Below are 13647 nucleotides of genomic sequence, written 5' to 3'. Positions count from 1 at the left end.
TTCTCAAAGAAATTAGTTTTGATTTAAATCGTGGACTTGTGAGGCAGGTAGGCTAGTGGTAGGCTTCTGTCATTGACTAATATTTGCCCTCTAAAATAAATTGTTAGGGAACGAAGGCTAGTTTTCCCCATTAAATAGACTTCTGTATGGGAAGAATCAGTAAGAGTTAAGTTGGGTTCTGTTCAAATATAAATAGGCTGCCCAATAGTAGTCCATCCCTTAATTAGGATTTCCCTGCCCACCTCTGGCACCCTTGGAGCCAGAACAGGCACATTTTTTGTAATAAGCTTTCCCTTAACTTGGAGTTTAGGGCCAGCTTAATTCCTGAAGAGGAGTTCAGCTGTTTGGTGTAGGTTTAGGTTCACACATACATAAATAGGGCCCTTTAAAAAGATTTCAGTGACCATCTTCAGTGACAGAGGCTCCCCAAAAGGTTAGAAATAGGTAGATAGACGATAAATTCATATTTTGGGTGAGGCTTTAGGGTTAATTTTTAAATCAACTTAATAGCAGTTAGTTAGTGTAGGCTCAAGGGGGGAAGCATAAGTGAGAGGAAAGCTGAGAGGGGCCCCAGGGGAAAGGCTAGCACTAAGACCAGAGGGGTAGATGGGAGGGGGAGTGCTGCAGCTACCCCACCACCTGAGCAGAGGAGCCCCCCCCCCCTGCACTGCTGCCATTCACCAGCCTGGCTTCTGGTGACAGCAAGAGGACTCTCAAGGCCCTCTTTTCTGAGGCAGCTGCTGGAGGGCCACTGCCAACCCAAGTGTTTGAGGCAGGAGATGGCACTGGGCGGGGGCCTGCTGCTGAGGCTCCCCCTTCTCCAGCAGTTGAGACCCAGCACTGGAGGAGGGGCAGCATGTGATGTCTCCGGGGATGGACATAGGACACATGACTTTTCCTGCATTCCCACTCACCCCAGGGACCCGTCAAATGTTAGAGAAACTGCAGGAGGAACCCCTTGCTGGGTGGTCCTCCCTTGTTTTCTCTGAGGCCAGCAGAAGACCTCTCACAGCTGTGCAGGAGGATAGGGTGGTGGAGGAAGAGGAAGAAACTGTTGTGGGAGAGCCCACATCTCCACCCCTTCATCCTCATCCATCTCCAACTGCCCAGCTGAGAGTGAGACATGTTTGTTTGTTTGTTTGTTTGTTTGTTTGTTTGTTTGTTTGTTTGTTTGTTTGTTTGTTTGTTTGTTTGTTTGTTTGTTTGTTTGTTTGTTTGTTTGTTTGTTTGTTTGTTTGTTTGTTTGTTTGTTTGTTTGTTTGTTTGTTTGTTTGTTTGTATTCCACCCTCCCTGCGAGCAGGCTCAGGGCGGATAATAATATATTAAAAATACAATTAAAAATTCATGTTCATTAAAAACAACACATTGAAAACAGGATGGTGGACAGCCTTCACAGGGAGGGTTAAGATTTATACACCCCTTTTTTCCAGGCCAGTGGAGGCCCAGCCTAAGCCATATGCCTGGTGGAACAACTCTGTCTTGCAGGCCTGGCGAAAAGATAGTAGGTCCTGCCAGGCCTTGATTTCAGCAGACAGAGCGTTCCACCAGGTGGGAGCCAGGATCAAAAAGGCCCTGGCTCTAGTCAAGGCTAGGCATGCGTTCTTGGGGCCAGGGGCCACTAACAGCTGTTTGTCCCCTGATCGGAGTGTCCTCTGGGAAGTATATGGGGAGAGACAGTCCCATAGATATGCTGGTCCCAGTCTGCACAAGGCCTTATAGGTCAATACCAGAACCTTGAATCTGATCTGGTACTCCACTAGCAACCAATGCAGCTCGCGTAAGAACGGTGTTATATGTGCCTTATTTGGCACTCTCGTAATAAAACGCTCCACTGCATTTTGTACCAGCTGTAATCTCTGGGTCAAGCTCAAGGGCAGTCCCACGTCGAGTGAGTTACAGTAATCTAGCCTAGAGATGACAGTTGCTTGAATCACTGTAGTTAGGTCACGGGTTGACAGCTAAGGGACAAGTTGCCTGGTCTGCCGCAGATGGAAAAAATAAGACCTGACAACCACTGTGACCTGTTCCTCCATTTTTAGGGAGGATCACCCCCAGGCTCTTAACCCTCGGAACTAGCACTAACCGTGCCCCATCAAGGGCCGGGAGCCGTAGTCCCAAACCTAATCCCCCATGGCTCAAGTACAGGACCTCCATCTTCATTGGGTTCAGTTTCAGCTGACTCTGCTTCAACCAACCAATCATGGCTGCAAAAGCATGTTCCAGGACATCTGGGGCTGAGCCAGGCCGTCCGTCCATCATCAGATACAACTGGGTATCATCTGTATATTGATGACACCCAAGTCTGAAACTTCACACCAACTGGGCAAGGGGGTGCATATAGATGTTAAACAATAATGGGGAGAGTATTGCTCCCTGTGGGACCCCACACACCAAAGGGTGGCAGGATGACAATTTCTCCCCAAGTGCCACCCTCTGTCCCCAACCGTGGAGAAAAGAGACAAGCCACTGTAAGGCAGTCCCTCATATCTCCACATCAGCGAGGTGGTAAGTCAGAAAATCGTAATCGACTATATCAAATGCTGCCGACAGATCCAATAATATCAGCAGCGCCGAGCTGCCTTGATCCAGATGTCTACGAAGATCATCTGTGAGGGCGACCAGCAACGTCTCCGTCCCATGTCCCGAATGGAACCCGGACTGGAAGGGGTCTAGGGCTGAGACATCCTTCAGGTGTGTCTGAGACATGGTGTGTCTTCCCCAAGCACCTCTCAGGAGGTGTTTCTTGGGGGGCCTGTAAGTGCCTACCCTGTGCAGCATGGGGCCCCCCATTACCTCCAATATCTGGAGTCACTTCCAGAGAATGGAGGACCCCCGGTATGCCCAGTGCTGGCATTGTAGGCAATGGATCAGTCGTGGGAGGGATGTGAACCATCTCTCCATGTCTGGAATGTGGAGCCACCTGAAGAGGCAACACCAGGCAGTGCTTCTTTGGGGAGGGCAGTTCAAGTGGCACCACACGGATGACAGCTAGCCAGAAGGAGGCAGGCTCTTCTGGTGCTCTCCCCCCACAGATTCCTGTAGGGCAGGGATGCCAAGCCTCTCTGACGGAGATGCTTGGTATGCAGGGCAGTGCGGGTAGCTGTGGATACTGTCTAGGAGAGTGTTGTGATGTGTTGTGATGTGCCTCCCATGCTGTGTAACTTAAATGCAAGAAATAAAATGTTTTTGCTAGTAATTATCTGTGTGTGTCTGTGATTCTCTAGTTTGAAGATTTTTCCCATCATAGGGAACAATGGAGAGTGGCTGGCTGGCCTGCTCTGGGGATGGTGGGGAATTTGGGGGTGCATGTCTGTGGTTCAGGTGTGCTTTCCCAGGGATGAGCTTGCACTCAGGATTGAGCCCTCCACTGTAGCATCCCTGGCCTGTGCATAATTGCCCCTGGGAAAGACAGTTTAAAATTTCCCATCATAGGGAACAATGGTGAGTGGCTGGCCAGCCTGCTCTGGTGGTGGTGGGGAATTTGTGTGTGTGTGTGTCTGTGGGTTTGGGGGGCTGCTGGGGGTAGATGGTAAGGAGGGTTATGCCTGTGGCCACGGATGCCACATTCCATGTGTTCCTGCTGTGGGAGTCTGGATTTTCCCACAACAGGAACCAATAGAGAGTGGTTGGCCAGTTACTGCAGGGGTGGTTAGTTTGGGGGGGGGGGTTCTGATGGGCTGCTTGGGGTGTGTAGCATAGCTGGACTATGGCTGCTGCCATTGGCAGCCGCAATCCATGTGTTTCTGCTGTGTGGGAGTCTTCCCCGCAGTAGAAATAGTGTGGTGGGAGAACCACCTTTTGGGGGCCATAACTTGTCCTCCAAGGTCCAATCTCCCTGAAACTTGGGGAGGGTGTAATAGGACAAGTAGGAGCAGGTTCCCTAACATTGGGTGCATTTTGCTTGCAAAATGCCACCCCAATTCACTTAGAAAGCTCCCTTGGTTTTGCCATAGGGAATAATGGAGAGTGGAGGAGGATGGGGCACCTACTTTGGGGTGCCATAAAATGCCCCCTCAAAGTGCAATCTCCCTGAAACTTGGGGGAGGGTGGAAGAAGAGGTAGGAGCAGCTTCAGAATTCTCTTTATTCCAAATCTTTTTCTGATTCGGATAAACCAAATCAGGAAAACCGAATCACCCTGGCCCTGCACACCCCCACTGAGAATACAAATGTTCCTCTCCCCTTCCTTTTGTGCTGTCCTTGTCCATTCATTTAAGCAAAGTTCACCTTCACCAAAAATCCCCACATCCCAGGTTTGCTCTTATATATTTCCAATTATATGCACATGGGAACAGACTAACTGGTTACTCATCTAATCCTCCACAGGCATTCATATATTTAGGCCCATCTTGATAAGTGCCTGTTTTCGCCTTTTAGGACTTGTGTGTTGCTGGTCATTAGTAACTGGAATTAGTCAGAATTCTGCCCTCTAAAATGGCTGAAGGGCTTATGTCTCCAATGTGATACATCTCTGACAATGAGAGCCGAACCACACAATATGAATTACACGCAAATGATATAAAAACTTACTTACACGTGTTCCAACATTGTTTTCAACTACACGTGCCAGGACTGCAGAACCTCCATCGAACCTGTGTTCATAGTGGCACGGGTTTTCGCTGCATACCTCCAAGATATTCCATCATGCATCTCCACTTTGCACAGATAGGAAGTGGAAGATATAGGAAGTAAGGATGCTCTGCATTGCCAACTTATTGATTGTGACCGTGTACACGCGCCATCGCGGCTACACTGGTGCAGAAAATTTTGAATGCGTGCCTGGACCAGGACATGTGCTCATCGATAGAATGTTGGACACAGGCATTTGGGGTAAGACAGGACTCCTGACACTCGCTCAGTCTCATCTAATTCGTATCGTGTGGTTCGACTCTGAGTCTCTCTATGCGACATACCAGGGTTTGTGTCCATCAAGTGCTGAGAGATGCAATGTTAGCCAGGAAGCATAGTTTTGAAAGATTGCTCCGAGGGGACAGATTCTCACAGCCCTCTGCTGTCTCTGGCATGCTGGACTGTCTCCCCTTCTGGAGATTTTACCCTGCTACCCTCACTCCTTAAAACTTTTAATTAACCAAGCCTCGGCAGGGCAAAGATTCTGGAAGGGGAGTCGCCTGAAGTGGCGGAGGGCTGAGAGAGAATCTGTCCCCTCTGGAGCAATCTCTGCTGGCTCTGTCTTTCAAAACTACACTTCCTGGCTAACATTTTGTCTCCCAAGTCCCAATACGTGAAGAGCACATGTCAAAAGTATTGTGTAGAGAGATTCCATGTGTATGGAATACATACGGTGATATATCAGCAGGAAAGGTGGGCTCAATCATAGGAACTAAACTAACTGGTCACTTGTCTAATCCTCCAGAAGCACTCATTTTACTATTATATTTGTGATTGGGTAGCACTTTTACTCACTTGTTGTTGTTCCAGGGTAATATCATTGGTAAACCATATAGTATGCCAGAATAACTTACACCATCATAAGGAATTTATTTGCAATCCAATTCTCATCTAGCCAGCATTTCAAGTATATGGTTGCTCTGAAAGTCTTTTGCTTTTATTGCTTCATATAATCAATACTACGGTATGCAAATATTGTTTAATAGCATAACCAGTGCAGATCCAAAAAAAGCAAAATCAAATAACATAAAAGATTATTTGTTTAAAGTATGTATTCATGCCCTGTGTCACTCTTTTCCAAATCTCAACCACATACTTATAATAATATAATCTATAATAGTATATGTAAAATGTGCATTTATCTTGAAATAATAAATATCCATTTTATTACTTGCACAAGTTTACTAAAAAAAAACCCACTTTATAGCAACAAATCAAGCCATAATAAAACTACGGACAGAAAAAAAATAACCGCTTACTAACCACATGTTAAATTACACTAAACAAAGACATAAATAATATTTTAGGAATACAAGAGTTACATGAAGACAACTTCCAAAATCAGTCTCTTGATTATAATCTTATAACATACATATTTTCTCCATATGATTTTTACTTTTTAATTTTTTTATACTAGACAAAGCCAAAACCCCAAACCATTGAAAAATATCTCTAATGTTCTCAAATGGCTATTTCCCCCACAACCTTTAAATATGATATAATGTGGTTCTTGGCCAACTTCTTAAAACAAAGATTTTTTAAAAAAATCTGATATCACTTAGGCTGCACAAGCTAGACATCTGAGGCTATTTGCTATATTAAAACCAGATTTTGCTCAAGCAAATGCTGAAGTTGCAATTTTTTACTTTGTCAAAATTAGTTATTTATAGCATGTAAATATATTTTCCCTGACTTTGACAACACTTGGAGATTCTGAGGAAATGGAGTTGGCTACAGATGACTCAAGTTCTGTAAAGATATTCCAGAACTATAGCATTTGCTAAGGACTCCAAACTGGGAATCAAAGGTGAGGTTAATGAAGAATGAACTTTTGGAAGAAAATGTTATAGAACTGACATTGATGGTACTTGTTAGAAATGGTTACTAGACTTTAGCTTATGTTCTATGGTTTTAGAAAAATGTACATGTGATACCTCATATCAGCATAAACAGTTCAGGAAGGCACCTGGTCACCCACCTGCAATGTGAAATCAACTCAATTGATTAAGGCAGCTTACATGTAATTGTGAGCTTGATTTTTTTCCATCAGATTCAAGTTCATAGGCTGGGTCATATAGACATAGTATTATGATTAAGAGAATGTGCTAGTTTATCACAGAGAAATGAAATGGCATTTTATTGCCTTTAATCCAAAAGTTGGGCTTCATTCAAGGTGAAGTCACATGTCTCACTGTCCAAAGGTAACCTGATCGTTTCCCTTGTTCCTGCAGCAGTTCCTCCTTCTTGTCTTTGCTCTCTCTGAAAGTTTATTTCATAGGAGAAGCATGCTTGTGCCTAATTCTCCTCCATGAGAGGAGTAGACAAGCTTCAACATACCTGCCATGCATAGTCACACACAAGCTGCTAGCTCTAGGGATCATTTTTAGTAATAGTGTTTAGATACAAGTGAAATGATGGGTATGTAATATTTCTCAACGAGAAGGATTTCTTTTTGACTTTTACCCTCCTGTGCCCATTATTTGCACAGCCAAAACACTCTGAACTAACCATGCTTTGTTGGTACGCAATTATATCTGCTCTCTCTGGCAAACTCCCCCATTTTTCCAACAACATTTTGGAGTGGCAGAATTTTTGCCTGGAGGAGGGGCCAATGGGAGCAACATTGCTATATGTGCTGTGTATGGAAAACATAGGGACAGTATTAATGCAGAATATCAGGAATGTTGGTAGCTTTTGTTTTTGCCACTATTGGTGGGCTTTGAACTTTCCTGCTGGCTGTGCACAGGATTAGAATTACATCGTAACAGTTTAAGTCCTAATGTAGCAGCCATTAGTACAGCAGGACTCCAAGATCAAGCTGCATGTTGTTTTATGAGCCAAATGCCTGCCTTTCCCCCCAAAGGTTTTTAATCACCAAAAGAACCTCCTAGCATTTCCTTACAAGAAGATTCATATAGTTGTTTACCACAAATGTTAACCTCAATTCCATACTACTTCTAATTATTTTGCATCGGGGGGTTGATATAAGAATGCTTTTAGATTTATTTAACAATCATCAGCCAAAGACTATATCAGAAAACAAAAATGCGTAACACAGAGTACATGGCAAAATAAATAAAACATTAGAAACTAAAACAAGCAAGTTACGACTAGCAATCGGAGCCAGATTGCATCCAAAGTCAGGAGCGATAGCAATTGATTATTGCTCATCTTATTTCACTTCCATTTAATAGGTTTGACAAATTTTTGGATTGATAAACAGACACTGATGTTGTCTTTGTGCCCTATATTAACATTCATATTGTGGGCAGGAAAAGTTAATGTGTTCCTGGAGCTAGAATTTAAATGGCTTGTTTAACATGGCCTTTTAACTTACAGGCTAGGAAGGGTTTTCTGTAATATTGCAGCTATCTGCTCTGCAGGACAGCTTCCTTTTTTTCCTTTAGAGGAAACTCTAAACAGCTGTGATTAGTGGGAGGAACAGAACACTGCAATGTAAAATTAATTGCTTCAACCTACATTGTTCTATTCAAATCCACAGCTCATTTTATGCTGGGCCAGGCACCACCTGCTCCCCGAGGCTCCCAATTTTTCCTCCTACACAACCAGGGACATCAACATTCAACAGGGAATTCAATAGTATTGGGGCCTGGTTCGAGAGCTATTTTTCTGTTTCTGTAAGAGCTAGTAAGAGCAGGAATATATTACTGCTGAAATCTTCAGAAATAACAGGAAAAATGTGTCATAAAGTGAATATACCTTAACACAGAGCTCCACCTTAAACTATAAAAATCCTTTCTTCTAAGTCACTCTCAGTTCATTCATCTGTAACTTGGGGGTGGTGGTGGTGCAAAGAGATAAATAAACTCCAAGTAATAAAAGTGCCTTGAAAACTTTATCTAATTTATCTAATTAAACACTTCAAATAAGATTTAAAAATAAAAACCTACCCACTGGATATTTTTCAAATTTCCATATACGTTTGTTTAATATCATTGGGGGGGATGTTTACCCAGATAGGAGGGCTCCTTAATTTGTTGGGGGAATTAGCATTAAAGGAGACACAGTGAGAGGGGATAACTAGGAATCTCCACCTATGTATACTGGAAGTGTTCCCTTAGAGAACTATCAAACAAATCAGGCAGAGGTTCAACAGAAAAGTTTTCTTTATTGAAAGAGAAATAAAAGACAATTGAACAAGCACAAAAACGCATGCCGTACACATACAAGGCTGGTTAAGAAAACAAAGAGAAAAATGGGAGAAAGTAATTTGGGATAGGGTGATAAATAGCAGTCCTAGAGGTCCGTGGGAGCAGTAGCAAAATGACCACCATTTCATGGGACGAAGGAGAGAGGACTTGGATATATCTGAGGGTGCACATACACATAGCACATGGCTGGACAGCCCAGTTATACAGCAAAACATATCCTGGAGCAAGGCTGACATCTTGCTTCCCAAAACAATGTCTTAATGGCTTGTCCAGGGGTAGAACAATAAATTGAGAAAGGTCTGATATGACTATCTGGGATGGACTATAGATAAAAAAATTGCTTGATGACCTGGTAAGTACCAGGCAGGAAGGCCAGCAGATGTGCTGAATAGCCTTGATTAAATAAGTGGGAGAGAAAAGGTGGAGGAAGGCATTGATGAGATTAGGCAGGGAGTTTCTCTCAGTAAGCCTCATTACCTCTTCTGCTCTCTGAGGCGTAAAGGGCTGTCAGTCAATAATTCCCCCTATGACTCATGGCTTGATAACTTTCCTGTTTCCAGGATGACTGACATCTGCTCTGCCTGGGGCCAGGCAGTGCCTAGGACTTATAGCAAGGAGTTTATGATATTTCATATCCATAAACTGTGCTTGCAGTGTGAGGAGGGGATCTGACTGCTAGCAATTGGGGCTTTGTACTTGTCCTGACTCAGAGATTGTACATGGTTACAAAACCTCTGGTACAAACTTGCAGTTTCCATGCCTACAAAAGATCTCACAATAATTCCTGTGTTAGATAGAGATGCTTTTTGCGAAGGACCCATTTGAAAATCCAACATACCCCTGTTTGTAGTCTCCATTCCTCACTCATACCAATCACTCCAACAACTGCATTGTTGTTCAAACCACAATTTATAATATATTGGTGCTGTCTTTGCATCCATGCAGTTGGCAGCATTCAGCATTATGCAAAGCTGATGAGTGGGTCATGACTTTGGGGCATTCTCACAATTTACTGGATCACTGGAAGTCAGGTGCAGGTCAGGCATCATTTAAAATCAGCTACATTTTGAGTGTGCATTTACTTTTGTGCATTTGCAGTTGGTAGCATGCATCATGTTGGTCCATGCTCAGATCTTTCTGGATTAAATAACAGTATCCAGGTGGCAAAGAGTATGCACAAAATATCTGTGATCCAGTTTAGAATGATTGATGGATACAGTTAGCTTAGGCAATCAGGCATGCAAAATGGGTGAGATTGAAAGACTAAATTACCAGGCTCCCAGCTTCCCCCCATATGGACACACAGTACTGTGGGAACAGGTCAATAAAAATATAATATTGACATTTATTGTTTGAGGGTGCTACCTAATATCTAATCAAGTGTGACTCAAATAGTAGACTGGCACATATCTAATTCAGGAACTCAATTCTATTTTTCCCTATATTAATTAAGAAATTCCTGCTTTACTATGGCTATCTTCCAACCATTACTTTTGTAGTCCTTGTTGTGCCATTTTGCTCCATTTATGAGACCTGTATATTGCTGCTTCACTGCCTTCCTTAGTGTTCCCAAAAGTTTTTCATTACTATCAAAGGTTCTTGCCTTACTACTTTCAGTTTGACTTGTAGTATCAAAGGGCTTAGTTATAGATGGCAAATGACAGGTCAGCTGCTGGTGACTGTGAGGTAAAAGGGAATCCTTTATTCTAGATAAAACAGACTTAAACAGAAATGAAGTTTATTAGTAAGTACATAGGCATAATGGTTTCAGAGTAATTCATAAGCATATTCCATTCATAAGTGTAATGGTTTCAAGATATGTAATGATATTCAAACATTTCTAAATGTCACAAAGACTTATTTGCCCCCAGTTGCAGTTTGGGCTAATAATATGCATAAAGAAAAGAACACATACATTTCCCTCAGATTACAGCATTTCACTCCTCCTCTTTTCCCAGAACACCTCTGATCAACACTAGAATAACATACTGAACTCTTTCCCTCACAATAACGCTAACTAAATTGCAGTTTACTTCACCCCCTAGGGTACAGCTACCATCTAATCATAACACACTCCACTCATCCATCCAGCCCCCCTCCTTCTTCTCTTAAACCACATTCAAAACTCCAAACTAACTAACTGAAATCAAACACACAAAAATATTTACATGGCAAAACATAACACATGTGGTACAGCATCAGCAGATTTACCAATTCCTTAGCAACTGCTAATGATGTAGCCTGGGAATATTGACAGTGACAGTATTGCATCATATGATAAGACTATGGCTGCTTCCACACACGTTGGATAATCCACTTTCAATAATCTTTAGTGAACATTTGAAACTGATTTTCCATGTGTGGAACAAAAAATCCACTTCGAAAGGATTGCGAAAGTGCATTGAAAGTGCATTATTCAACATGTGTGGAAATGGCCTATGTGTATGTTATGGCCATGACAATGAAAAGCTCATATCTATTCACAAATTACAAGTTCTCATAACTTTTCTACTCCTTTTCCCTATTTGATGTGTGACATATTTTTATTGAAGTCCTAGATATTGCCATGACTTCCAAATGTGAATCTAATTTTTTTATATATATAACTCCCATCAAAATGATCCACATTCAGACTTCATAAGCTTCATGCTTAATCATACATTCATGCTTAATCACAGTCCTTCCCAAATCACTGGTTTTTGCTTCCCATTCCTCTATTTGTATCACCATCTAATATTATGGTTATTGATTTTACTTTTTTAATAGTTACAGTTTCATTATAATATTGATACTTAAAAAGTAGTTTTAATTTTAAGATTAAATAATGTTACATGAACCTAACACATATTACTTTGAATCGGACTAGTGTGGGACTTGAAAGGATCTGCAAAGTGGAAACAGGTATAGTCACCAGCCTGAATGCTTCGGAAACTATTTGACATGCTGCCACAGTAGCTTGATTCACGGTCAAAATTTGAACATTTGCATAACCAAAGTGAGTTCATAAATCATTTCAGACACCAGAATTGTTGTCTTAGCTCTTTTCAGATTGATGAAAATGAATAATGGCAAACTATTAACTACTGACAAAACGCTGCAAAAAATATACTGAGTTCATAAGTATATATAACCATTACAACTATGTTAAAAATAAAAAAAACTATTCCCCTAGAGGAATTAATAACCTAGAATAACTATGTCTGCTATGTTTGGGCATTCTGAGGGTTTTTTTGTCCTAATTACCAGAGCCATTAGGCAGTCTTATAATAGTTGTTTGTTGAACGTAGAAATGGGGGCAGAAGAGGAGGCAAAATTCAAATACAGTGCCTACTCTAGACCTATATATGACCGAAATATGACTATTACCCTTTTGCTCCCCCTAGTTGGAATAAAGGGGCAGACATAAGTCTTGGATACTAATGGGCCATTTTTATTTGACCACAACATAAACTCTAACATGGGAAGGGTCTACATGCTGTACAGGTCAAGCCCTTGGGTCACCCCTGGACCTCTACCTTGACCTATTTAGGCAAGCTCCACTGCCCCAGGTATGAGCCATTCATGTGCATGGCTGGAACCCAGCCAGCCAGGCAAATAATTCCCCTCTTAAAGGTCCAACTGCCTCAAGCTGTGCACCTGAGGGGAGGACCAGCTTGTCCAGGGGGTCCCAACAGGCAGTTTGCCCTCACAACTGACAGCTGTAAAGCAAGCAAGCCACTCCTGACAGCCACTCCTGTGCCAAGGGTGCTGCTCACTGGCCCACTGACTTTTCCCAAACTCTTTTCCCAAACTTTTCCCAAACTCATTAACTGACCTATATGCTGTTCCACCATGAGCCAATTACCATGCCCCATGCACACAGTGCAAGGTAGGCAAAAAATGCCTCTCCCTAAGAGCCAAATGAGAGAAAGAGTAAAAAAAAATTCCTACCTGCCCCTGGCAAACCAGCAACCAGCGGACAGGTGGACATGCCAAGCACAAGGAAACAACTGCCAGGCTGGGTGGCAGAGCCGTCTTTTAAGGCATTAAGCCCCGCCACCCCCAACTTGGGTGGCCAGGGACTTGTTTGCTGCTTTCTCCTTCTGGGGTGGCAAAGGCAGCCCCTGGTCCTATGCAGCAGTGTCTGCAGGATGGCTATATAATGTATGAATAGGTACCTCCTGGTACCTAAACACAGAGATGGTGCCAACTGCCAAGCACTCTCAAAGTTAAGGCTTCTAGATGTGTCACCACTGAGAAGCCCTGACTACTATCTTTAACCTCATCTCTGAACACATGAACACCTAGAGAAGTGGCACTGGAACATCTCAATAGACAAATAGGTTTATTGTGGAGAGGATGGTCCTTCAGGGCCAAATCATATAAAATTTTAAATGCCCAAACTAGTATATCATGCTTAGTGTTTCCAGTTCCCCAGCAGGGGCAGAGGATCTCCTGCCCCTGCCTCTTGTTTCCCACTGCCACTCAGATCAGTGGCAGAAAAAAAAATATGGCCATTGGTCCAATATCTCTTCTGGGATTCCTAGAAAGGATTAGCATCACTTCTGCTTTTTTCCTGGAAGTGACATCATGCCATCACCACTAGCTTTGCTCATTCCCCCCACCTAACTCCAATTTTGCCTGAAAACAAACAGTGCAGGGTTAATGTATTGCTACATATTCCCCCAATGCCACAAGACTAATAGCTAATAGTTTATCCTTCTGTATGACTTCAGCCTTCTGCTTATCTGATGATGAGCCTACTGACCTCCTATGCAAAGCCCTGAGGTCTAAATTGAGAACTTATCATTCAGTCAATGCTATGACTAACCTACGGCACAGGTGTAAGTCAGCTCTTTTAGCATGA

The sequence above is a fragment of the Eublepharis macularius genome, chromosome 3, assembly GCF_028583425.1.
Source record: "Eublepharis macularius isolate TG4126 chromosome 3, MPM_Emac_v1.0, whole genome shotgun sequence".
Lineage (NCBI taxonomy): Eukaryota > Metazoa > Chordata > Lepidosauria > Squamata > Eublepharidae > Eublepharis > Eublepharis macularius.
This window is presented reverse-complemented; position numbering follows the sequence as displayed.